The 27,057-nt window shown below is 35.3% G+C and overlaps 1 protein-coding gene across 1 annotated transcript in view; it reads right to left on the bottom strand.

Moving 5' to 3' along the window:
- LOC131663122 (extracellular sulfatase SULF-1 homolog) overlaps positions 1–22,586 on the bottom strand; it is a 566,756-nt gene extending 544,170 nt beyond the window's left edge. Inside the window, exon 1 of the mRNA XM_058933233.1 lies at positions 22,148–22,586. The gene's annotated coding sequence lies outside the window, so the exon portion shown is untranslated. The remainder of the gene's footprint in view (positions 1–22,147) is intronic.
- Between the last annotated feature and the right edge of the window lie 4,471 nt (positions 22,587–27,057).

The following is a 27,057-nucleotide window of genomic DNA, read 5'->3' as shown; positions in this document are numbered from 1 at the left end:
GTAACAATAATGACTGACTCTTTACAGGTGGTTCGTCTTATATACATAGATTTGTGCTTAATTAATCGCTGATGTTTGTGTGTAGTTGGGTAATTTTCCTTTCGAGTTCAATGTGCGTTGTGTAATGCTGAGTATGGTCTTTGTGTTTTGCTGCCGTATAGTTTTCTGGTGGACGTGTACATAATTTTGATTTTACGAAATTCGGAATTGCACTTTTTAAAGAGTGTAAATGAATAAAGATACGTCTTGAGACATAACAACAGTATCATCTGCTTTTTGTCTAACGAACAAAACAATAACTACAGAAAACTGGATAACCCTCTTCAAAACTATCCGAAGTCACTTTGTAGTGAATAAAGTGATTATAATGCGAAGTATCCGAGACGGAGTTAAAGGTCATCAACTCTAACATTCAGAGATACAGTACTCTATGAAAGGGATACAGCAAGGAGAGCGAAGAGAAGAGGTCACCTTCGCGCCTCCAATAGATTCGACCTCTCGTTACGGGTCGTCGATGGGAAACAGCAAGTTGTCGGCGACCCAGCGATCAAAACAGGTCCTGGAAGGGCATCAAGGGAGCCCAGGACCTAGCGGTACGTTGGAGCAGAAGGCGATCGATCCCGATGACAGTCCTCGGCAGAAGAGGGGAGTGGTCATCCTGGAAGGACTAGATGGCCACATACAGGTCGTGGTGGAGGGGGAAGAGTCGATTGATGTGAGAATCGAACAACCCGAAGACTTGAGAGGTTCGGGCCTCTCCACACAAAAAGCTCCCCTGCCGAAGGAATCCACGAGTGGAAACAAGCCTATCGTCGTAGCAGCAGCGGAAGGGAAAAGGCCGCCCTAAAGCACGACGAATGGAGGAAAAGATACAACTCATGGACATGATCCAGAGTATGAGACCAGGTGGTGGTTGCGGGTAGACATAGGTGACTTTAAAATTAGAGCACTCTATGATACCGGCGCCTCATCCACGGTCAAGGATCAGTTAGGGATAAGATTGGCATCGGAGATGGGACTCGGATTGAATGTGACTAGGACGGGCGATACAAGGTTCGCTGATGGGCATCCATACTCCATAATTGGTCACATGATGTTTCCCTTTAAAGTAGGAGGAATCACGAAGGAATTCAGAGTCACCATTACGCCACTGCTCACGGATGACTGCTACGTAGGCGCGAACGTTATAGGAGAGTTTTGCGCAGTTTTGGATCCCGACGAGGATGAATTATGGCTTAAGGACGCCCAGGTGAAAGTACCAATGGAAGTGGCTGGAATTGATGGTATGGCATTTCTCGCACCGGTAGGACTGTGGGAGGTCACGGAGACACAGCTGGAGGAAATAGAAGATCTGGTTAGAAGATTGATTCCTGACGGAGGTCAGGCTTTAGGCTGTGCCGTGGGGGTTGAGCACGAAATAGATGTTGGAAATGCTCGACGAGTTTTTGGACCGGGCACGCAGGCTAGTTTACCGTATACGTATTCGTATGATGTTAGTTTCGTGCCCTCATGAATGCTTGTGTTATAAGAAAAAGTAGAGCATTCTCACCACGTATCCCATTCCCTTATACTATTAGTGTAGTTCATTAACCATTCAGTCATTGAATGGTGCATGCGTTCGATACTACCGTTGGATATTGTGGTCGATATGCTGTTGTGTTACAGGTTTTAATGCAACAACGCTTAGCCATGTTCCTTATCAATGAGTTAATAAAATTTGTTCCCTGATCTGTTAGTATTATTTTCGGACAACCGTGAATAAAAATGAATTTTCTTAAAAATTCATTTGCTATTGCTTTTGAGTTTGTTTTTGAAAGCGGTGCTAACGTAATGTGTTTTGTTAATAAGCATCGAATTGTTAAGATATAGCTGTTGTTTTTTCTAGTTTTTTCTAACGGTCCGACCGTATCCAACGCTACTTTTTCGAAGCAAGTACCGGGCGTATCCGTCAAAATCATTGGTTGTTTTATTTTTTGTCTGCGGAGCTTATTGATCTCACAAGTTTTACAGATATCAATGAGCTCCTGTATTTGTTTTTTCATATTCGGCCAGGAATAATCCTGTCGAATACGCTTATAAGTTTTTGTGACACCCTTATGTCCATTTATCGGGGACTCGTGAATGTCAGTGATTATTTTTTCTCTAATAGCACTGTCTGGTAGCGGTATTAAATTTTTACAAATCAAGATTTTAGTTTGGCTTTCCTTGAAATAAATTTTGAGAAGATCGACGATCTCGTTCCACTCGGTATCGTCAGTCCTGCTCGTTTTTGATATTCTAACGGAAGTGAAACTAAGTGAGAGGCATACATTTAAGAGAGATTCTATTGTACTTTCCAAAATTTCTGGGTCTATTGTGATTCTCATGTTTTCCTTTATCGGCAGTGCTATTAGATATTTGTTTTTATTCTGATGGACTTTTGCCTTACCAAGTGTTAATTCATGTTGAGACGGAAATTCATCTGCATTTTGAAGGGCAATGCCTCCAGAATCTATTGGTTGGCTTTTGAGTGTTACAAAGTAGATGAGGTTATCCTTCACAAGTAAGAAATTGTCTCTGATTTCTATGAATTAGGCGCTGGCCTCGGTCTGGTTACTTCACTACGGCCAAATTCATATTCTACTTCGGATACATTTTCATCATCCAACTCGTCTTCAGAGACATTTTCTAATTGATCTTGCCTTTTACTGCTTTCCTTTTTGGAGCTTGTATTACTTGTTGAGGGTCAATCTTGATTCTGAAGCTCATTCCCATCATAGGGTCGTCTTCTACATTTGCTAAATCGTCAGAGCTAACTAATGTTTCTCTGTTTAAGGGGGAATTCATTAAGTCATTCCTATGTATGTCGTCTCTATTTGTTTCTAAGTCGGTGAGAGAGTCTATAGAAGTATTTACTATGTCCGATGCTGTTCTGTTTCTTGTGGGTATTTCTGCCGATTGAATATTTGTCGGGTTTCGTGGAGAATTAATATCGTTAGTTTTCTTGTGTAATTCCATGTTAACCCATTAACGTCCAAAATGTCAAAATTTCTTGCACGTTTTCAAAGTGATTTTTTCCTATGTAATTGGCGTTGAAAAAATTCTTGAACCACATATTCTGATGTAAAATTGCATGCTCTTTCAGAATCTGTTGCCAGAATCATGATAAAGCTCACAGAAAAAGAGATATGCTCGATTGAAACATAAAAAATACCTAAATTTTCGAAAAAAAAAATTTTTAGGATTTTTTTTCGAAGTGTTACGGTGAAAATATCACCTTGCGACCGTGATCAAAGGTGATCATGGGATTTGAAGTTTAACAGGGAATTTTTTTGTTTACCTTGAACCATCGCTTCTTTACAAAATGGCGGAAAAAACGAATTTTTTTTTTCAATCTTCATCAATTTTTTTCTCAAAATCTATGGACTTTAGAAAAAAATTCATAAGAACAAAAATGCCTTAGAATCGCTTGAGGAATATTGTCAAATTTTTTCAGAATTTTTTGAGACATTTTTGAAAATCCCATTTCCCAAGTTTCCCGGAAAATCAAAAATTGTCTCAAAAAATTCTGAAAAAATTTGAGAATGTTCCTCGAGTGATTCTGAGACATTTTTGTTTTTATGAATTTTTCTCTAAAGTCCATAGATTTCGAGAAAAAAATTGATAAAGTCGAAAAAATAAAAATTCGTTTCGGCCGATGTTTTGAAAACCTATTGGTAAAAAAACGTTCTGTCTACGAAAACTTGGAAAAAATTTTAATATTGCTCGAATGATTCTAACTTATTTTCATTCTTTTTTCAAAGACTTATAGATTCCGACAAAAATTTCATCCTTTATTTCCATTTCATTTCGGCAGATAAGCGTAATTTTTGGTCTCATGTATTCATGAATATTCGTCTTTTTTTGTTCTCTTCTTTCGTGTTTTTGTACATACGGATGAGTGATAAATAAACGAAATCATTAATTTCATACATTATGTCGCGGAAACGTGTAAGATCTTCTGAATATGAATCAGATTCTTCAGATAGTGATTCAGAACGCAACGTATTGATTCCGGATCCTGACTATTCAGGTTCCGATGATTCTGGTTCCGATTTTGATTCAGATTGCGAACATGAAATACCCAATATCACTTACAATAAAGCTCGTGCAAATTATTCTGAAAAACAAGATAAACTTGAAAAAGGTCATGAATTCACTTGGATTGAGGGTGAAAAGTTACACCCTGATTCTTGTGAAGATAAAGTATTATTGTCCGAATCGAAAAAAAGAAAATACGTAGGAGCAAACCTTTTCAATTGTTTGAAACCTTTTTTTCTATTGAAATGAAAAAATATATTATTGATGCGGGTAAAGACAATGGTTATGATCTGAAATTGAAAGATCTTGATACTTTTATTGGAATAGTTATTTTTTCTACATTCAATCCCAGAAAATCACAGAGAGATTACTGGTCATCTGATCCGTATTTATCTAATGAAGTAGTTTCTTCTGCAATGTCTCGCCAACAATTTGAAATCACAAAATCTAAATTGAAGTTTTCAAAAAACAAAGACAAAGATTCAAATGATCGAGGATGGCGCGTTCGTTCTCTACTGAAACTTTTTCAAAATAACATCATGAAATTCGGAATATGGAGAACTGCTCTATCCGTTGATGAGATGATGGCCAAATCCTATTCAAAAACTGTTTTGAAACAATTTATTCGAGGAAAACCGATAAAATTTGGTCTGAAATTTTGGGGCTTGTGTACTTCGGACGGCTATCTACTGAATTTGGATCTTTATTGCGGCAAGAATTCTCAAATTGGAGATAAGTTATCTAAATGTGCTTTAGGTTCACGAGTAGTATTATATTTATTACAACCATTTTTTCAAATAATAAGTTATAACAAAATTTTTCAATTTCATCTGTACTTTGACAACTTCTTCACGAATATGGATTTGGTATTACATTTGAAGAGATTGCGTTTGATATGCACTGGTACTATCAGAGATAATCGAGTCAAAGAAAAAAATGTGCTTGATAAGAAAGCTCCAAGAGGGACATATGTGGTGAAGCACGACGTAAACAGTGGCATAAATTTCATTTCTATCATGGATTCGAAGCCCGTCTCAATAGCTTCAACTGCAGCAGGTGTCAATCCTCTATCTATTTCAAAAAGATACAGCGCAGAGGCTAAATCTAAAATTGAAATACCTTTTCCGCAAGCTTTTCACCTATATAACAAATTCATGGGAGGTGTTGACCTGCATGACGGACATTGCAATGACATACTCCCAAGTATACGATCAAAAAAATGGACATGGGTAGTTTTTATGAGACTTATACAGGCGTCTATTACTAATTCTCTTGTAATTTTCAATGCTGCTAACGATGGAAAGAAAAAAGTTGAAATAAAAGAGTTCACTATTTCGATTGCCAAATACTACTTACAAAAAAGTAGTCGCAAAAGTAAAGCACATGAACGATCTAATAGTGACAAATTGAGGATTTGTTCGAATGGAAACTGTCCAATAAGAACAAAAATTTTCTGCAAAACATGTAATTTAAATATTTGCAATAAATGTTGGTTAAAAAAGCACAGCTAAAAGTATGAATAAGTGAGAGGCAAGGGGACTCACGGAAAACAAGCACCCCGAGACGTAAGAGGCAAGGGGACTCACGAAAAACAAGCACCCCGAGACGTGAGAGGCAAGGGAACTCACGGAAAACAAGCACCCCGAGACGTGAGAGGCAAGGGGACTCACGGAAAACAAGCACCCCGAGACGTGAGAGGCAAGGGAACTCACGAAAAACAAGCACCCCGAGACGTGAGAGGCAAGGGGACTCACGGAAAACAAGCACCCCGAGACGTGAGAGGCAAGGGGACTCACGGGAAAAAAGCACCCCAAAGGAGACAGAATTTTACCACGTCCACGCCGTAGTCTCTGGGTAACGCTAAGAGTAAAAAAATGTTCCTAAAATTTGCACAGAAATCGTTTTTTACCAATAGGTTTTTAGAACATAGCGGCCGAAACGAATTTTTATTTTTTCAACTTTATCAATTTTTTTCTCGAAATCTATGGACTTTAGAAAAAAATTCATAAGAACAAAAATGTCTTAGAATCACTCGAGAAACATCCTAATATTTTTTCAGAATTTTTGGAGACAATTTTGAAAATTCCATTTCCCAAGTTTCCCGGAAAATCAAAAATTGTCTCAAAAAATTCTGAAAAAATTTGAGAATGTTCCTCGAGCGATTCTAAGGCATTTTTGTTTTTATGAATTTTTTTCTAAAGACCATAGATTTTGAGAAAAAAGTTGATTAAGATTGAAAAAAAAAAAATTCGTTTATTCTGCCATTTTGTAAAGAAGCGATGGTTCAAGGTAAACAAAAAAATTCCCTGTTAAACTTCAAATCCCATGATCACCTTTGATCACGGTCGCAAGGTGATATCTTCACCGTAACACTTCGAAAAAAAATCCTAAAAATTTTTTTTTTCGAAAATTTAGGTGTTTTTTCTGGCAACGGATTCTGAAAGAGCATGCAATTTTACATCAGAATATGTGGTTCAAGAATTTTTTCAACGCCAATTACATAGGAAAAAATCACTTTGAAAACGTGCAAGAAATTTTGACATTTTGGACGTTAATGGGTTAATGAAGTTCTTCAGGATTTGTTCTATTTTCTTTCTTTTTTGATTTGAAAGACGGTATGTCGTTCCTGGAACCTTTTGGTGATACACGTCTGTCAAAATGCAGTTAAAATCTTGTCATCACAGTCCGTATTGAAGAGCGTCTTGTCGTTTTTATCCTGAGTCAGCCATCGGATCTTGATTCTGTGTGAGTGTTTATATATATCCTGCATGGCCTTGCATAAGTAGAACGAATCATCAACCGTCCTTACGGCAATGAATTCGTCTTTTTTGTATATTAGTTCGTGTTTTTGTTTATCATACTTTGGACGCTTTACTGGTAACTCTGCGCTCGCCGTTTTTGATTCCATTTCTTCTCGTTTCCTGATTGCAAGTACATCTTCAGGTAACGGTGGATATCTAGATAATGGATCAGCGACACGATTGTCTTTACCAAAGCTATAGATAATGGTAAAGTCGTATTCTGATAACTTATACTCCTACCTTTTTAAACGAGAGTTTGGATTTTTGAAATTTCGTAGCCAAACAAGTGGCTATTGTTCCGAGCCACATTTTCTCGAGCGAAAATGTAGTATATGAATTGCTCTATACAATATACTATTGCGAGTAACTCCTTTTCTATTGTACTGTAATTTACTTCAGCTTTGGTGAGTATTATAGAGGCAAAGCAAACTGGTAACTGTAGATGTTCCCGTCTCTGGCTCAGAAATCCTCCTATAGCGTATTTTGAGGCATCAGTGGTTACAAAAAATCGTTCTTCAAAATTTGGATGGATTAAGATTGGTGCAGACGTCAAACAATGTTTTAGGTAATCGAAGGAATTTTGTTGGAGCTCTCCCCAGGTAAATGGGACGTCTTTCTTAAGTAGATCTGTTAAGGGTTTTGCTATTTTGAAAAAGTTTGGAATAAATCTTCGGTAGTATCCGGCTAATCCGTGAAATGATTTTACGGCAGTTGGATTTTCTGGTAATGGAAACTTCTTTATTGCTTCTGTTTTTTTAGAATCTGGTTTTATTCCTTCGGGAGTCAGCACATACCCAAGATAGTTTACTTCCTCGCGATAGGGCCTGCACATTTTAGGGTTGAATTTTAAGTTTGCTTTTATAAATAGTTCTGCTGTCAAAAGAAATTTCTGATCATGCTCATCGATGTTTCTTGCCAAGGTGTTAAGATCATCGATATATGCGAATACAATTTTTCCTTGAATACCTCTTAGTACATTATCTATCATGCGTTGGAATGTCTAATTCAATTTGATGGAATCCAGTTTGCATGTCAAGTATCGAGATTATGTTAGAACCATTTAATTGCGTTAGATTATTGATTAAATTCGGGATCGGATAAGGATCAGATTTAGTTTTTTTGTTTAACTCTCGGAAGTCGACTACAACTCTCTATTTATTTTCTTGTTTGGGTACGACAATAAGAGGGGCGTTATAATCGTTTTCCGATGGTTCTATAATTTCAGCTGCTAAGAGTTTAACAATTTCATTTTCAACAATTTCTTGCATCTTTTGTGGAATTGGATATTGGCGTATATGTACAGGGACGTCATCTGTCGTTATTATTCTGTATCTTGCCACGTTGGTGGACGTTAAGTTTTCAGTAGGTAAATGAAAAGCTTTTTCCGTTTTTTCGACTAAGTTTCGAAATCTCTGTATTTTATCGTTAGGTAACTCACCGAAGTTAATCAGATCTATAATCTGATCGACTCGACTGCGATCTGAACCCGAACCCGAATGATTTTGAGGTTTTGAAATGCTGGGAGCTGATGGAAAATTTTCCGTAACTGGGTAACCTGATGTTTCGTCAAACGTTTTGTATGTATTGCTTTCTGAGTCGAGCTTAAATGTAGCAAGTACATGGGTTTGATTGATTTCTATTTCGCTGTTTTTATTTAATATTTCTTTCTTAGTTTCGACATACTCTTGAACTGAAATATTTAAGTTCTGTATCACATTATCTATTGTGATAGGGGCGTTTTCTTTAACATAATTCTGAACCAATAAATGAGGCCTGTTCTGTGCTTGCTCAGCCTGTGGTCCCTCATTTATAGGTAATTTGTTTCAGTTTACGTTATTATTTTTGTTAGGCTTTAGTTTCTTTACGATTCTTGTAAAATCGTTAATTTCATAAGTGGTTTTCATCGAGCTGTTCTCGTTCTCGTTTACGTTTTCCGGGTTGCTCATATTATCAGTTAATATATGTGTCGGAAAAGAAGAAACCGATTCCTGTTTGTGATCATAACTTGATTCGTGATCTTCTGGATCTTTCAGAAAGCCTGTCGTTATGTTCATTTGGTAATACATAGCGTCCGGATAAAGATTGAGTTTGGGAAAACGCAATTTGACTAAAAACGAATTATTATTGGTGACTGGGAGATCCAGTAAACCATCGAAATTGTCGACTAATATATTTCCTGCTTTAATATTTGAGTCACAGAACTCTAATTCAAGTATGTAACCTCTGTAAAAGGAAATCGGATTTACAAGGGATAGTCTGAGAACTAAAGTTGTATATGCCGGTATTTTTGTAACATTGTTTCTAACGCGAAATCAACGCATGCTCTATTACTTTTTAGAAAATGGGCTCCTAATAAAGCGGTTGTAGCTATGGGAAAATCATCGGTTACAACGACAAAGTCAGTTTGAGAATCTGCCAGACAGATTAGTGTGGTACCTAAAGCGCAGATGTCTCCGCCTGTTACTCCACCGATTAAGGGTGCGTTTTGTAAATTTATATAGTGGTCGCGGGATAAAGCAGATATTTTAATTATATTTGGCTCTGAATTTAACATAGCGTCGACTTGTTTTCTATAAAAATTGTCGGATGTAAGTTCAATAGCTGGTATTACCTCTGAGCATCCTAAATTTATATGGTAGATTGGTTTTTTTCTATTGCTGTAAGAATTGAATTCACTGGGCGCTGGTTCATGGCAGGCCCCGAAGCGCCCTGGGTTTGCGGGGCTGCCTGTACGTTTCCCGCTAGTTTTCTTTCTTGTTCGTCGCACCATACTTTATACTTGAGACTTAGGCAGTCAGTTATATGATGTCCGGTTCTTTTGCAATGCGTACAATTGGCTTCTACGTCGTATGGTTTTTTCTCGAATTTAGGTGGCGGTGGTAGATTTGAATTTCTAGGCCTCCTTTGTGGACTGGGATGCGCCGGTGATGACGTTGATTGCATTTGTGTTCGTTGGGCTGGCCGTTCCATTTGTTGATGGGCTTTAGTTTGTTATCCTGGTTGTGAGGAGGCCTACCGCTTATCGGTAATGGTTTTCGTGACTCATTTACGCTATGTTTTTGCCTGTCTCTCTGAATCTGTTTTTCTACCTTTATTGCGTCGTTGAAGACTTCTTACAGCGTCATACCTTTCCGGTTTTCTAGTCGGCAGCGAAAATTGAAATGTAGACCATCGCGAAATCCTTCTATAGTTTCGTTATCCAATTTTGCCATCTCTATTAACGACAATTCTGTTCTTGTTTCATTTCTAATTACATCTTCTATGCAGTCTCTAATGTTGGTTATTCTATTAATATAATCTAATATGAGCTCGCCGCATTCTTTCATTATCCCCGCAAGCTTGCCGCGATAAGTGTTAGCACTGGTGCTTGGTGAAAAGACTGGTCTTAACTGTGTCGAAAAATCTTCGAAGTTAGTGAATTGAAGGCCCTCGATAGCCACATAGGCCCTGCCATCTAACTTGTTCGTCAGGAGTTTTATTAATTCTGTTTGAGCTTCCGACGGCACCAGCCTCCGAGCACGGCGATATGCGCGTAGGAATTGAGGTAAGTTCGTGCCATCGAAAGAAGGGACCTTTGTAAGGGCTTCTTTAATTGTAACTGAGACGGGTACTGTTAAATTTTGTTCAGCAGTAGTCTGACTGGACGCTTCATCCTGTTTTGAATAATTTACTAATGTTGCTCGGATATCAGCGCAAGGATCCGAAATTTTTTTCTTGTTTGTTCAGCTAATAGAGTACTAGAGGGAACCTAGAAAGGAAGTGTGTCTCGGTTTTGAATTTGCATTTGTTGGAGAGTAGTTTTTAGCCGTTTAATTTCGATGTCTAAAGCAACAGTTTTTTTATTTTCTTCTGCGAGGGCACTGGTTACTTGTTCTGCAATTTTCTTAGCCTCTATCTTGATCTGTTGTTCTTCGGCTAGAATAGCCGCTTCTCGTTCTTCAAGTTCTTGTTATTTTTTAAACAGTCGAAACTGTAGTTCCTCCAGTTGTTTTTTGTTAATATCACTACCTCTAATTCTTTCAAGTAAGTTTTTATTTGTTTCTTCGTTATATTGTTCTAAGGGTGACGATCTTCTGCTACCGTTTTCTAACATTGCTATTTTTCCTAAACTGTTTCTGTGAAGATGAAAGTTACGCTTTTGCAAAATTAGGTTTTTGTTTAATTTTTTTGATCAGTAAAAAAAATATGTAAAATCGCGAGCTGAAAGATAAAGATAAAATATTAAAATAAAATGAAAGAGAAATAAAACCAGTGACACAAGGGACAGATTTTTAATTTCTTTCTAGCAAAAGGTAAAATTTCTTTTGCAAAATTAGGTTTTTGTTTAATTTTTTTGATCAGTGAAAAAAAATGTTTAAAATTGCGATCTGAAAACTAAAGATAAAGCGTTAAAATAAAATGAAAGAGAAATAAAATTTCTTTGAGTTTGTAAAATGTCAAACTCTGATAAGCACTATTTCGATTTGTTCTGTTAGTTAATTAACTATTAATAAATTAATTGTTTAATTTAGTACGATTGTAATTATGAGCAACGAATACCTTTGTAAGAAAGGTATCCCACCGCGTGTGTCACCAAATGTTACGTCCGGAATTTATCAATATTTAATTGAATTTACTTGGAAAATCCGCCGAGAGTAAGCGAAAATTATCGAAAAAGAAAAAGAAATAAAGGGAGAACCTGTTGTAGCGGGTATCCTTCGCTACCTTTTGAATTGTTGTTTCCTTTTAATTTGTTTGACGATCTGCAGTCCGTCGCTTGCCAAGGAAATGATTGTGCTTAAAGCACCGCTCACAGCCAGTCACACTCCACAAGACGAGAGGGAATATCGGAAGTTTTCGATTAAATTGAAATTACGAATTTTCAGAAGTATCGACACCATTATTAAATTAACACTTATACTTTGAGGTTTACAAGAAGATTTAATGTTTCGGTTTTAAATGGACCTTTCTAATTTTAAGGATTCGACACCCTTACTTAGACTTTACGCGCACATCCTTACTGCTTAACTGCCGGTTACCGAATGTCGCGAGTCCTCCTGCAATCGAAAAAAAAGCCTCGCGATGACCCGCCCATTGACGTATTCGCCAATGTCGCCGGTCAATGGGCTAATTGCTTAATCAGCTTCGCGAGTCGTTGCATATTCCATTCAGCAAATCTCGCGAAAGCGTGATAGAAGAGAACTGTCTCTCCCGCCTTCGCGGCGTGCTTTTGTCAAAGCGCAATTAAATGGAAAGCTATACGCGATTTTCATTCTCCGCAGAAAACGGCATCGGCTTATATGTACATTCCATTTAGAGGTCGATTCGTACCGAAGTTGCTGATCGCGAGGAACCGCGCAGTTAACTGTTTGCATGAGAAAGAGTAAAAGTCACTCGCAAACTGTTACTTCGGCAATATATCAGTGTCTGATGTCTGGCTTGCTTGCTGTCTTACCTTGCTCATCGCTAGTTTATCGATATTTTATAACGTCCTAAGTTACGGTTGATCACCATGATTCTTGATATTGTCGCTTGAGTATTACGTGATACATATGCTGTTGAATTTAATAATAGGCGACCTACGGTCTCTCTCTCTCTCTATATATCAGGATTATTGTTAATGTATCCGCTTTCGGGATAGTCTTTCAGACTAAAAATATTGAAGTTTACAAGTCTACAATATATTAATAATAAATCACTCCGTTACAATACGTGTATACTAAATTGTTATATTGAAGATCTTTTTCCTCTTCTCTTCCCCTACCAATTTCGTATAGATACAGGCTTCGCTCCTTATGAAATAAAATAAGTATGGGAAAAGTAGGGCTTTGGTACCAATTCCATATTTTTAGCCATAGTTATTTATGCTTTAATAAGCCAGCCATATATTTAACCATACTTTTATATTATTTAAGAAAATGGATCTATATAATTTTCTATAAATGATTGTCTATCTAAGAGTCTTCTGTTATCGCTTGTTGTAATGATTGATGAATGGGGTGGGATAAGGACGGAATATTTGTAGGTGGTGGCTGGAGGTGTATGACCAGTGCATAAAGTCTTCTGTGAATAAGTAAAACTCAACCCCCAAGTCTACAGAAGTCATTATTAGGTCAAATCCATAGAGCTCCTTGCTCATGTTAGTTCACCCATTTTTTTACAAAAAATGTATGAGCATGGGGCGAGGGCCAAAAAGTCTATTGATGTCGGAGGTGTATTGATAAAGCGTTGAATTGAAGTTTTATATATAGCATTTTAAGGGAGAAGGAAGGCCGGTGGAAGAGTGTGGACGTGTCTTGGCTATGAGTACGAGTTTTGGTGAGAAAGTTAAAGAGAAAAAGTGTTTGAGGAGAGAAATAGCGTTTGAGGTGAAAAGAGCGTGGAGGCGGAAGAGGACTGGATTAGAGAGAGAGAGAGGCTTGGAGAAGAGTAGGAAAAAGCAGAGAGAGAGAGGAATAAAGAAAAAAGAAAAGTTTAGGTTAAGAGAGAAAATTAGGAAGCGGAAAAGGTAGGTAGAGAGGAGGGGCGGTAAGAAGTAAAGGCGGAGACAGAAAAGGTAAGACAGGGAATAAAGGTGGGATCACGAGTAGAATTAGAGAGTCGAATTAAGGCGTACGGGATAGTGATGGAAAGATTTGTGACAACAGAAACAATAAGAGATAAAGGTGGAAGGATGGATAAGAAAGGCCCAGAGGAGGAAAAGAAGAAAAAAGTAAAGGTGGTGCGGGGTGAGAGAGCGGAGAGGGGCTAACGGAGAATAATAGAGGAGAAATGAGAGAGGCAAAGAGATGCAAGAGTGAAAGCGAGGGGAGCGAGATGGAAGGGGAGGGGGCAGAAGGATTGGACAACACGATAAGAAAAATGGGAAAAAGTAGTGATGCAGAAGATATAATGGAAAAGATACGGGCAGATATAAGGGATTTAAGAGAGACATGGGAGGATGAAAGGAAAGAATGGACAGAAATATTTAAAGAAATAATGGGAAAAATGGAAAGAATGGAGGCAGAGGGGGAAAGAAGAGAAGAAAGATAGGAGAAAGAAATAGGAAAAGTTAGGAGAGAACAAGAGAGAGAGAGAAGAAAGAAAGAGACGAAAGAAGAAAGGGAAAAAGCAGAACGTAGAGAAAAGAAACTGCAGTAAAATGGGGAGAGAGGATGAACCAGTTGGAAGAGGATTGCGTGAAACTAAAAGAAAGTATAGAAGGAGGAAACAAGAAGCAAAAGGGAACAGAAGTAAGCAAAAAGGAAAAATTAGAGTATATGAGAGAAAAAATGGATCGAGAAAGTAGGATAAACAATATAATAGTGACAGACTTAGAGGGTGAGTTAAGATGGGAAAAGAAGGGAGAGGCAGAGGACTGGTTAAGGGAGGAACTAAAAATGAGAGATAGTGAATCTGAGAAGAATAGGAGGGACAGCGGGGAAGGATGATCAGAGAGAAAGAGGAAAAAATATGTGGCAAATTAGATGCGCTTCATGGGAACAAAAAGAAGGAATATGAAGAAGAAAACGAAGCTGGGACAGAAAAAGATATACATAGATCAGGACTGGACGTGGAAGCAGAGGAAGATAAGAGAGGAAGTAAGAACGAAAGCGAGAGAAATAAAAAGTAAAGGTAAAGAGGTAAAGATGTGGCATAACGGGGTGAAGTCAGAGGAAGAAGAATGATGGTGGAGCGAGAAAGAGGGAAAAATGGTAGGACAAAGGGCGGAAGGGTTTCGAAAACAATAGGGATAAAAGAGAGATAGAGAGGAGGGAAGGGAGAGAGAGGGAAGAAAGGCAATAAAGATACTATTCTGGAACGTGGCGGGGATGAGGAGCATGGAAGAAGACGACTGGGAATATGTTAGGGAATTCGACATAATAGGGCTAACGGAAACCTGGATGAAGAGACAAGGGGCAAGAACTGGTGTGGAGAAATAACTGAAAGGGTACAACATAGAGTGGAGAGACTCAAGAAGGGAAGGAAGAAGGGGGAGAGAAATAGGAGGAGGAATAATGGCGGTAACAGAGAGGAAAGGGATGAGTAAGGTTGAATGGAAGAAAGAAAGGACAAGTGAGGTAATAGTAGGAGAAATAAAGATCGTAGAGAGGAAATACATGATAGCATCGGTGTATATGCAACATGAGAAGAAGGAAAACTATGAATACCTAAGCGAAGAGATAGAGGAGAACAGAGGAAAAACAATAATTATAGGAGGAGACTTCAACGCAAGAACAGGAAATGAAGGGAGAGAATGGGAGACAGAAGAAAACCTAGAAGAAATTAAGGCCAAGGATAAAGTGTTAAACGCAGAGGGAGAAGAAATGATAAAATGGCTAGGAGAAAGGGGCTTAGTGATAACGAATGGGAGAAAAGAAGGAGATGAAGAGGGAGAAATAACATATATAGGAGCGAGAGGAATGTCAACGATAGACTATGTAGTAGGTAACGAGGAAGGTGGTGAGGCAATAAAAAGGGTTTAAATAAAAGAGAGAGTAAATTCGGACCACTTACCAATAGAGGTGGAATTGGGAGATAAAAGTGCGGAAGAAAGAAAAGAAGAGGAAGAAAGAATGATAGACGACTGGAGCGAAGAAGGTATAAGGGAGTATCAGAGATGAATAGACGCAATAGAGGGAACAGAAAAATGGAAAGAGATAAAAAATAGAGTGATGAACGCAGTTGTAAAAAAGAAGATAAGAAAAAAAAAGGATCGAAAAAAAAAGCTGGTGGAGAAAAGAATGTAAGATAAAAAGGGCTAGGGTGATGGCAGAGTTAAATAAGGTAAGAAAAGGGGAAGGAGACAGAGGCAAATACCTAGAAGCAAAGAGAAAATACAGAGAGGAAATAAGAAAAGCAAAAGAAAATGAGGGGAACAGAGTGGCAGAAGAAATAAGAAAAGATAAGACGAGAAGAAAATTCTGGGATAAAGTGAATGGCAATAGGAAGAAAAGAATTGCATTAGATGAAAATATAGGAAAAGAAGAATGGTTAAAGCACTTCAAGGAACAACTGGGAGAGAAAGATAAGGAAGAAAGCAAAGGGGAAGAAACCGAAGATAGCGAAGGAGAGGAAGGTGAAGAAATGAAAGAAAGAGAAGTAAAAGAGATAATAAGAAAAATAAAAAGAAAAAGGCCACAGGAGAAGATGGTATAGCAAATGAAGCGTGGATTGAAGGCACGGAAGGCTTGATAAAAGCTATGACAAAATGCTTAAACGGAATATGGAACGGAGAAGGATATCCGGAAGAATGGAGGAAGGGAATAATAGTACCAATATATAAGAAAGGGAGGAAAGAAGAAGTAGAAAACTATAGAGGAATAACGCTGATGGACACGGGACATAAAATATATACGGAAATACTGAGGAAAAAGCTGGAAAAAGAACTAGAAGCTAAAGAAACGCTAAGCGATACGCAGATGGGATTTAGGAAGAAAAGAGGAACAATGGACGCAATATATATATATTAAAAACAATAATAGGGAAGGAAATAAGGAAAAAAGGAGGAAAATTGTTTGTATTTTTTGCCGACATGAAGGCCGCTTTTAACAAGATAAAGAGGAAGAAAATATGGGAAACAATAAAAGAGAAAGGGATAAATAGAAAAATTAGGAAAAGAATAGAAGAAATATACAAGAAAACAGGGAGTAAGGTAAAAGTTGGAGGAGAAATAATTGAGGAGTTTGAGACTTACAAAGGCGTAAGGCAAGGGTGCCCTTTGAGCACCACGCTATTTAATCTTGCCTTCGTCGACCTGGAAGTGAAGATCAAGCAGGGGCAGGAAGGAGGGGTAGTGATAAAAAGGAAGAAAATATGAACATTAGGATATGCAGATGATATAGTGATGATGACAAAGAGTGAAAGTGGAATGAAAGCAATGCTGAAAAAATTAAAAAGATACCTGGAAGAAAGGGGATTAGAGTTAAATGTAGGAAAATCAAAGATGATGAAATGCAGGAGAGGAGGAGGAAGGGGGAAGGAAGAAGAATTCGAATGGGAAGGGAAGAAGATAGACATGGTTAAAGAGTACAACTATTTGGGATATGTGATAAGCAGAAATAACGGAAATAAAAAGCAGATAAAGAAAGTAGAAGGGAAAATAAATATGGGACTCGGAAGACTATGGGGGCTAGGAGAAAAGCTATTTAGATAAAATTGGGAGCTAAGGATGAACCTGTTCGATGCACTGGCGAAAAGCGTGATTACGTATGAAGTAGAAATCTGGGGATGGAAGAGATATGAAGAAATAGAGAGACTACAACTAAAATACATAAAGTGGATATTAGGATTAGATAGAAGCACGCCAAGTTACTTAATACGATGGGAAACAGGAAGACAAGAAATGAAAGAAACAGCATTAGAAAGAGCAATGAGGTATGAAAACAAAATAAGAGAAGAATGAGATGGCTCAATAAAAAAAGAAGCATGGAGAGAACTAAAGAAAAGGGAAAGAAATGAAAATGATAAAAAGGGTAAGAAGGAGGAGAGAGAGGAAAGGCTAGAAAAAAGTAAAATATATAGAGAGAGGGAAGAGGGAGATGAAATGAGGGAAGAGTTTTGGGAAGAAATAAGAGATGAGCTAAAGAAAAAAGAAGAAAAAGAACTAGAAGAAAAACTAGAAAAATCAAGATACATAAGCAGGTATTGGGAAAAAAAAGAAAGTAAGAGATGCAGAATGTGTATGAAAGAGCAAGAAAATTGGAAACACATAGTAGAAAAATGTGAAAAAAAAACAGAAAGGAAGCGAAAGAATGGGAAAAAATAATAATAGGAAGCAAAGAAAAGATAGCGTGGATGATGGAGATAAAATGGAAAAGAAGAAGAAACGAAGAGAAGAAAGAAAAAGAAAAACAAGAGGACGAAACTGCAAGACCCTAAGGAGAGACGGAAACAGAAGACAGAGAAGCACGACTTGCAGACACATCTACATACCCACACATACACACAAAACACGCACACACGCGCAAACATAAACATACACATGCACACACACACACACACACACAAAACACAAGTACTAGCAACTACACAAGCGAGAGGAAGCAGGTATTGGAGGATGAAGCAAAATGGAAAAGAAGAAAAATCGAAGAAGAGAAAGAAAAAGGTAAATTAGAAGACAAATTATAAGATACTAAGGAAAAATAAGTGAGGTTGAGGAAAGGAAAGGCAGAGGGAGCAATAGGAAATAAGAAAAAGGTGTCAAAGCCCTAATAAGGAGAAAGATAGATGAAATGATTATCAAGAATGAGAGCAAAAGCAAAGGAAAGGCAAAAGTGAAAAGGCAAAAGAAAGTAACAAAGGAAAAAGTTGAAAAGAAAATATGCAAGAAAGAGAAAAACAGAAGAGCGGAAAAGGCAGATCTTGGAGAGAGAGAGAGAGAGGAAGAGAAGATTAATCAACAGAAAAATGGAAAGAAAAGCTGAACAGACAGAAGCAGAAGACGGGAACGCAAGAGTCGCAGACACACCTACATACGTACACATATACACAAAACACATACACACACACACAACACATACATTATCAATTACATAAACTGGATACGAGACACAATTGTAATATAAGAAATGAAAACCAAATGTAACATATAAGTTGTAAATAAATAAACTAATATATAGCATTTTAAACAAGTTTTTTAAACAATTTATGTAAGTTGGGTAGCCTTAAAATTTATTTTCAAAATATTCAAATAAATAAAAAAATACGTCGGTGCATTTTTAAAGCTTGGTAGAACATGAAAAGTTCCATAGCACCTATTCTACTATTGATACTTAAAATTAAAGAAATACGTACCTTCTTAAATTACTTGATTAAACTATTTTTTTAATTCATTACTTATTATTTATTTAATTAGTTAAAGTTACATTATTACTACTAATTAATTTATCTTATTTAAGAATTGTAGATAATTTTTTATCAATATTTGATTCCTCGTCAAAATATAATTTGTCATAGCAAACTAATGTTAATTAATTTACTTATTATAGGCTATTGATCCAATATCACAAGATAATGACGACTATTTCGACGATAGTAGTGACGAGGAAGAAGATTTCAATAATTTGTTAGTTGATAATGAGATCGTGGAAAATAGATATACAAAATTAAATGAAATCATACATGATGAAGAATATAACGAGCCTCTTAATTTACAGACGAGTAGTTTAGTACGACAGACGAGTAGTGTTAGTAAACTAGAAATAATTCTAGCTATAATGAAATATTGCAAAACTTATCCAACCGTAGGAATAGTAGATATGTAAGGACAGCGAACGATATTTTGTGAAGTGTGCGATGATAACGTAAACTTGAAAGACCCTTCTTATACTAATTATTTTGGGACAATCAACGTAATAAGTGAAATACGAAATCTTGTCGAAGCGAATGAAGACTTCTATATTGATATGGTTTCTTGATGAAATAAAGAACACACTGTTGGTTTTCAAGATATTTATGATGGTCAAAAATACAAACAATTTGTGTCATCATTACCAGACGATTGCAAAGTGTCTTATTTAACTGTTACGTTCAATAGTGATGGAAGTCCAACTTTTAAAAGTTCCAAATATTCGGTATGACCAATACAAATGGTTGTGAATGAAATTCCACTAAATATTCGTTCTAAAAAGACCATTACTTGTGCGCTGTGATTTGGTCGTGATAAACCAAACATGACATATTTTCTGCGCCTCTTTGTCGACCATATAAATGAATTGTCTGAAAATAAAACAAGATACCAGCTGCAAAATGAAACAAGGAATTTGTATTTGTATGGATTGTGCTGCTGCGTGGATACTGTCACGCGTGCATCTGTGCAAGGCACTGTTGAGTTTAATGGCTATTTTGGGTGTAGCTGGTGTTTGCATCCAGATATGCGAGTTCGCCATAATACTGGTTATTCTATGATGTATCCTATACTGAATGAATATCCTGCAAGACGAACAGCAGTTGATACGTTCGACCTAATGCAAAGATCAGTTGAATCAAATGCTCCTGTTTTTGGCATGAAAAATGTATCTTCTTTGTTACTTTTGAATAATTTTAATATAATAGATGGCTTTGTTCCGTGCCCTATGCACTGCGGTGATCTAGGTGTAGGTAAACAATTTTGCAACTATTGGTTTAGTTCATCAGACGAGCCTTATTCAATTCCTAAAAGTAAAGTAGCGATCATTAATCAATATCTAAAAAATTTCAAAGTGCCTACACTATTAGTACGACTGTCACGTTCAATAAGTGATCGAGCATTTTGGAAAACAATAGAGTGGTCAAATTGGATTCTTTTTTATAGTATACCAATATTAAAATTTATATCACAAGAAATCCCAGCATTTGAAAGAATAACTGGTTTTTGATTTAATGTTAATTTGAAAAATTAATTACATGAATTACTGGTCTTTGTTAGCAGAAGCCTATCATACATTGTTGTAAACAGAAATAACTATAATTGAATTACAAAGAGCAGATTTCCTTTTAAAGAAGTTTGTTTCTAACACTCAACTCCTTTATACGGACGATGCGATGACTTATAGCGTTCATCAATTACTACACTTAACGCAAAGTGTTGCTGACTGGGGCCATTGTATGCTCACAGTGGCTACGTATTCGAATCAGGTAATGGACAAATTAAAAAAACTATTTATGCTGCCAAAAGCGTCTTGAGACAAATATGTCGTTACCTATCTTTTGAAGAAAGTATAATAAAATTACAAAAACAGGTGGAAATAAAAGATTCACTATGTACAGAATATGTCAGATATTTAGAAAATGGTTTCATAGAAAAAACTGTTAAATTCGCATACAGATATTTTGGAAGAGCAGTAACCAATGAAGGTATTATTGAAAAGTTCTAACTTCCAATAGAAAAAGTAAGAGCCTATAGAAAAATGGTCAAAAATGGATGTGTATATAAGTCATGCGAAAAGTTATTGTATAGATCAGACAATTCATATGCAATTTTGAAAAATGGTGACTACATAGAAATTCTATAGTTATCATTAATATGAAGGATGGAAAAGAGTACACCATATACAAGAAGATCGCAGTCATAAGTGATAATCATCCAATAACTGATGAATTATATCGTATAAAGCAAGTTATACAAATAAACTTGGATATTAATATTACCGAAACAAAAAATATTGACAAAACATGTGTTTATTTGAATATTGCTAGTGATAGTTACATTTCATCAGTGCCTAATATGTATTAGAAATAATATAATGAAAATCATCCATAATGCAAAAAATCCATCTGGATTCCGTTAAAAATCCACTTGGATTTTTGTAGGAATCCACCTGGAATTCGTTAAAAATCAACTTGGATTTAGCTAGGAATCCACCTGGAAATCCGTCTGGAATTCCTTAAAAAAATTACTTGGATTATGCTAGGAATCCACTTGGAATTCATTAAAAATCCACTTGGATTTTGCTAGGAATCTACCTGGAAATCCATCTGGAATTCGTTAAAAATCCACTTGGATTTTGTTAGAAATCCACCTGGAATCCACTTGGAAATCTATCATGGAATTCCACTTCCAATCCACTTGGAATCCATACGAGTCCACATAGATATCCAGCTGGATTTTTGCAATAGGGCATCATATACTTCTATTTCTATTTAATCAATTGTTAGAAAAAATTCGAATATTAAGTACAAAATTTGTACAAATTTCGTGCAATATTTGTACAAATTTCGTATATATTCTTTAAAAAATTTATTATAAACAAATAAATATACAAACAGAAATTACGAGAATATCAGCTACCGACATATATCTACAAAGTGATTTAAAATTATTTTTTTTAATTTTTTAAAATAATCAAATTTCATATTGCATCTTCAGAGCAACATATAAATAGAAAATCGCACTATAAATTCCTACGATCACCAAAATTAAAAATCGACTTGTGTTAATGTTAATAAAAAAAATTTTTAACTAATCATCGTTTTATAACGGTTCACGCTTATTTAGATTCCGTAAGAATGGGAGACCTAATGATTAACTGTAAGAATATACATTTGGTTTTAGTGATTTTTTAAAAGAAATTCCATCATTTATTCAATAAGAATAAAATAGCCAATAGAAAAATTTATATTAATAAATAGATAAACGATTTATAATATATATTGCATCTCGATATAAATAATGGTTTTATAATCTAAAAAAATAGAAGCAGTTATTAGGCATATATATACTCCAAATCATCTGATTCATCCTACAGTAATGACCGTAAAAATGCAAAATAACATATAATGAAAATAATAACTTTAAAATTATTGTAAAAGCTAGTAGTTATCGAGTAATTTTATACGTTTTTACTCACTTTTTTGTGTTTCTGAACTGCCACACTATTTCTCTATTTATCTATTTAGATAGAAGCAAATATATGTAAAATAGCAGTGCTAAATGTTTTTAGGCACAAGGTAACGAATTATTTAGAAATATTGTAAGATGAATTCTTATATCAACATTATATATTTCATTGCGTTTGCAGGCAATATATTATAATATACTGTAAAATTATGTAAATTATATTGAAGGTACTATTGAAATTTACAATAATGTTTTTTATGATAACTCTCGCCAATAAAATAAATTATAACTAGTATAAAAGGAATGTACAACTCTCTTCAATGTAAATGGAGTAGGATTCTAATATTTCTGTTACCATGATTAATTAATCACTTCAGATACATAATACCATGTGTTTAGTGAGAAAAGATAATACGATAAGAGCTACAGTTCCATCTACGTAAATTGAGGGTGTTTCTAATAATTTTAGATACATGATGCAATGAATGGATTTGATAAAGAATTTGATTGTTTCTATACATGTAGGCCAAAAATTTATTGCGTAATTATAAATTAGCGTTGTTATGTTATTCGATGAATATTTTTTTGCTGCTTTTAAAGAAAAATTGTTCGTATCAATCAAGAATCATTCACAAAAAATAAAAATTCACCTAGTATCTTGAAAAAACCATGTAACTTATCGTATATAATGATTTTACATTTTTCTTTCCATATTGAACCTATTTAGAAAATAAATTAAATTCATAATGTTTTGAGAATGTTTTGAGAACGTTTGAATCTCACTATGAGTCTTGATCATATTTTATCTCAAATTGTTTCTAAAGTATATATATTTTAATTTTTTCGTTCTAGTTCAATTCTTTTGAAAAATACATAAAATAAAATAAATAATAGTTTATCCATAAAGAAAAAACAGAAAATTCGAAATTAAGCGTTCTTGATACAAAATAATTTAAACATTTCTTCTTATCTACCGTAAACATCTTATATGTATATTCTTATACATTATTACACATAAACATGAATATAACTAATAATCTCCCCGTGGCCTCTTTCGTTTTTTCAATCTGTAGATATAATCACTAGAACAAAGAACAATAGATTATTCTGCACTACAATTACAAAAACTACCCTCCTTGAAATAGAGGATAAGATCTTAGGAATAGAGCAGAAGTCAAATCTATTTCTTGTACTAGTTCATAGATGCATAGGCAGAAGGCGTATTCGAAAATAGTACATTGATTTATTACAGCTACTTGTAACTTGCATGCAAAACTGCGGCTGATTATTATATAAGAGAAATCAATCAGTGCGTTAACATGTTCAATCTTATAATTTTTGAGCTGGTGAATAATTATTGTAAAACGTTATGTGTAAAGTTAATATGTTTGATTATCAGCACAAGCGTTTGCAACAAGATATTATATCATAAATTAAAAAAGTCAACTGTAATAAAATAATAATCAAAGTGGTTTTTTAAAATAAATAGTTCTTATGCATTTCTTACATAAGTTTCTACGTTGAAAACCCACCAATAGATCTTGCATAAGAACTTACTTAAGTTCTCATGATATTTCCGAAACCTTGCAGAAAAATTGTTCAGCAAATTTCATAAAAATCTTAGGCCATTTTTATAGAACCATTACACGAAACATATTTGAAACATTGCATAAATGATTTGTGAAATATTACAGATAATACTGAAAATGAACTACGTCTAAACATTATTTTATTCTTCAATCGTGAACTAACACACTAATCCCTCGAAGAAAAGTAGGTATTTTAGTGTCAATTTTTCTTAACACAATTATTTTTCTATAAAAGTAGGGGTCCAAGTATGGGTCTGAATTAATGAGGGACGTACCTAATAAATCTGCTGAAATCCGCCAGTATTTGTATCTGGAACTTCAAGGAACGAAACCCTACCTGATCCAACCTACATAATTTATGCAAAATAAAAATAAAAAATTGTAGTAAATAAATTTTCACTCGTTAAATTAAAATATGCCAACCGATTTATTTACCTCATTACAGTTTCCTCATAAAAAATGATTACCAATAATTACTGTTAATAATGGCACTACAAACACTACTATCTTTGTTATGAATCATTAGTTTTAATTTTAGGAAATTTAAAAAAGTTTCTAGAGCTTTTTTAATTTGTCCGATGAAAGAACATCAATAAATTTTTTCAACATGAATTTTAAATTACTTTCTTTGAATTAGTAAAGTAAAATACAAATTTTTAAATAACGAACATGGTTCCTAATGCATTATTTAATATTAGCTATCATTCAAAATATTGTATTTCTTGCAGGTATAAAAACGGGAAATATTGGAAGATCCAAATTCACAGTAAACGTACAAAAATTGCAATAAAAATATTCCTCAATTTTTTTCAAACAATCAGATTTTTAAATTTTTATTATTAATTTTGGAGCGATAATGTACTAGTATCTTGACTTTTTCCTTTTTATCAGCAGAATTTAATAATTAAAACATTTTACAATTAATATAATAATTTTCATTATTATGTTACGTCTTGGGCGTTAGCTACTTTTTAAACCTAACATTATTTAGAAAAACTGCTATTACTAACATTTAAGAAGTACCAATATGAAATCTAGTAGGCAAGACTCACTTATATTTTTCATATATATTTTATATATGGTGTAGAAGTATGAACAAAAAGAAAGCAGAGAAATAAATAAATGAGTGTTATATTACCCGTAATTTTATCACAGAGATGTCTCGTAGATCAGGTTTAAAAATGCAGAAGATAACTAGTTGGATATTTTCTTACCAAATAGTGGTTATTTAAAATTTAACAAAATTTGTTGTAGTTACCAAATACACCAAATTTACCTATAATTATGGAACGGAGGTCTGAGATGCGGATTTTAACTTAAACTCTTATGAACTACTCACTGCGGTGCTTTGTGGGCTCTTATAGCTGCCGAGTTTTATTAATTTTTCGATATCTACAGTTTTAAGTAGGTTTTGCTTGCTACATCGCAATTTACAGAGTAATAAATTTTCTGTATAGCAGTCGTATGTTGGGTCAATTTTACGTAGTTTGGCTTTATCCTCTATGAGCGACTATAGAAACGATGTCTTGGTTAGCGAGAAGGAAATATTCGTTTGTAGCGTGAATATTATGCATCTATTTAATGTATTATGTGTGTATATATGTGCATTTAAATTATAGTTTGAGGAATGGCAGCATGCTCGTGTTGTCAAATGGACTAGGAGGAATGGCTTGCCTACTCTTGCTAAGCTCAAGGCGAAAATGAGGATGTATCGGTGGATATGCATAACTAGATAATTAGTGTGTTGGTGTTGTTTGGATTGTTGAGTTATTTAATTTTGCTTTTTGTTAGTTTTAGGATTGGGTTGTCTTGAAGACCTTAAGGCGGGATGATTGCCTGTGTCGGGAGGCGTTTTATAGTACATAGGAGAGTATGGCCCTGACGAAGATACTTGGAATTTTAGAAGCTTATTCTTCTACGAGTTATAGGTATTCTGCAATGGATTTCGGTGATTGTACATGGAAATTTTTAGTGATTATTATAATTTATTTATTGGACCTAGTATAGTGCATCGATATGAGTATAATTGTAAATAAATTTTATATGCATGTTGCATTAAATTATATTTGTGATAGTATCATTCGGCGGCAGAGTGTGTCGCGCGGAGGTAAATGTAGTGTAATTGTTGAATATATTATAATATGTATATAAAAAAATTTGTTATCTGTATAATGTGTGCTTCTCCTATCTGCGTATTTTATTCCAGGTGACAAGGTAAAAATTGTTAAAGTTAATGACTAAAGAAGACAATCCGTATAGAGGTTTAGTGTTTGAGGTATTAATTATTGTTTTTTGGAGAAGCAGAGGTGGTTAAGTCAGGATAGATGAGGATAATAATTTAGGAGCAAAAACTGGGGTGGAGAAGCAACTGAAAGGGTATAAAATAGAGTGGAGAGACTCAAGAAGTGAAGGAAGTGGGACGAGAGAAATAAGGGGAGGAATAATGCCGGTAAGAGAGAGGAAAGAGATGAGTAAGGTTGAGTGGAAGAAAAAAGGACAAGTGAGGTAATAGCAGGAGAAATAAAGATCGGAGGAAAGTAATACATGATAGCAACGGTGTACGAGTATATACGAGGGTCGTTTGAAAAGTCTGTGGAAAAATAAAAACTGCTTGATTTTTTTTAATAAATCTTTTTTATTTTTAAACCTAGACTCCTTTAGGCTTATACACTTAATCCAACGATGCTCTAGTTTGTTAATCCCTTCCAAATAATAGGATTTGTCCAAGTCTGTAAAATAGGCATTCGTTTCTGCAATAACCTCCTCGTTTGAATAAAATCTTTTCCCTGTCAGCCATTTTTTCATATTAGGGAACAAATAGTAGTCCGACGGAGCCAAATCTGGAGAATAGGGGAGATGTGAAACGAGTTGGAACCCTATCTCCATCAGTTTTGCGGCCACAACTGCTGAAGCGTGAGCTGGCGCATTGTCGTGGTGGAAGAGGACTTTTTTGTGGGCCAATCGTGGACGTTTCTCTAGCAACTCGGTTTTCAAACTATCCAATAACGATGAATAATATTCGCCTGTAATGGTTTTACTCTTTTCCAGGTAGTCGATGAAGATTATACTTTGCGAATCCCAAAAGACAGTCGCCATAACCTTCCCAGCCGAAGGAAATGTCTTCGCCTTTTTCGGAGCAGATACCCCTTGGTAACCCATTGTTTAGACTATTTTTTGGTCTCAGGAGTGTAGTGATGTATCCATGTTTTATATACAGTGATGAAACGACGCTTAAAGTCTTGCGGATTTTGCTCGAACAGCTGCAAACCATTTTTGCAACACTTCACACGATCTCGTTTTTGGTCAATCGTGAGCAATCGCGGCACCCATC

This window comes from Phymastichus coffea, unplaced genomic scaffold, assembly GCF_024137745.1.
Source record: "Phymastichus coffea isolate CEN01 unplaced genomic scaffold, Cenicafe_Pcof_1.1 PCOF00002, whole genome shotgun sequence".
Taxonomy (NCBI): Eukaryota; Metazoa; Arthropoda; class Insecta; order Hymenoptera; family Eulophidae; genus Phymastichus; species Phymastichus coffea.
Note: the sequence above shows the minus strand (reverse complement) of the source record. Positions and strands in the feature narration are given on the sequence as shown.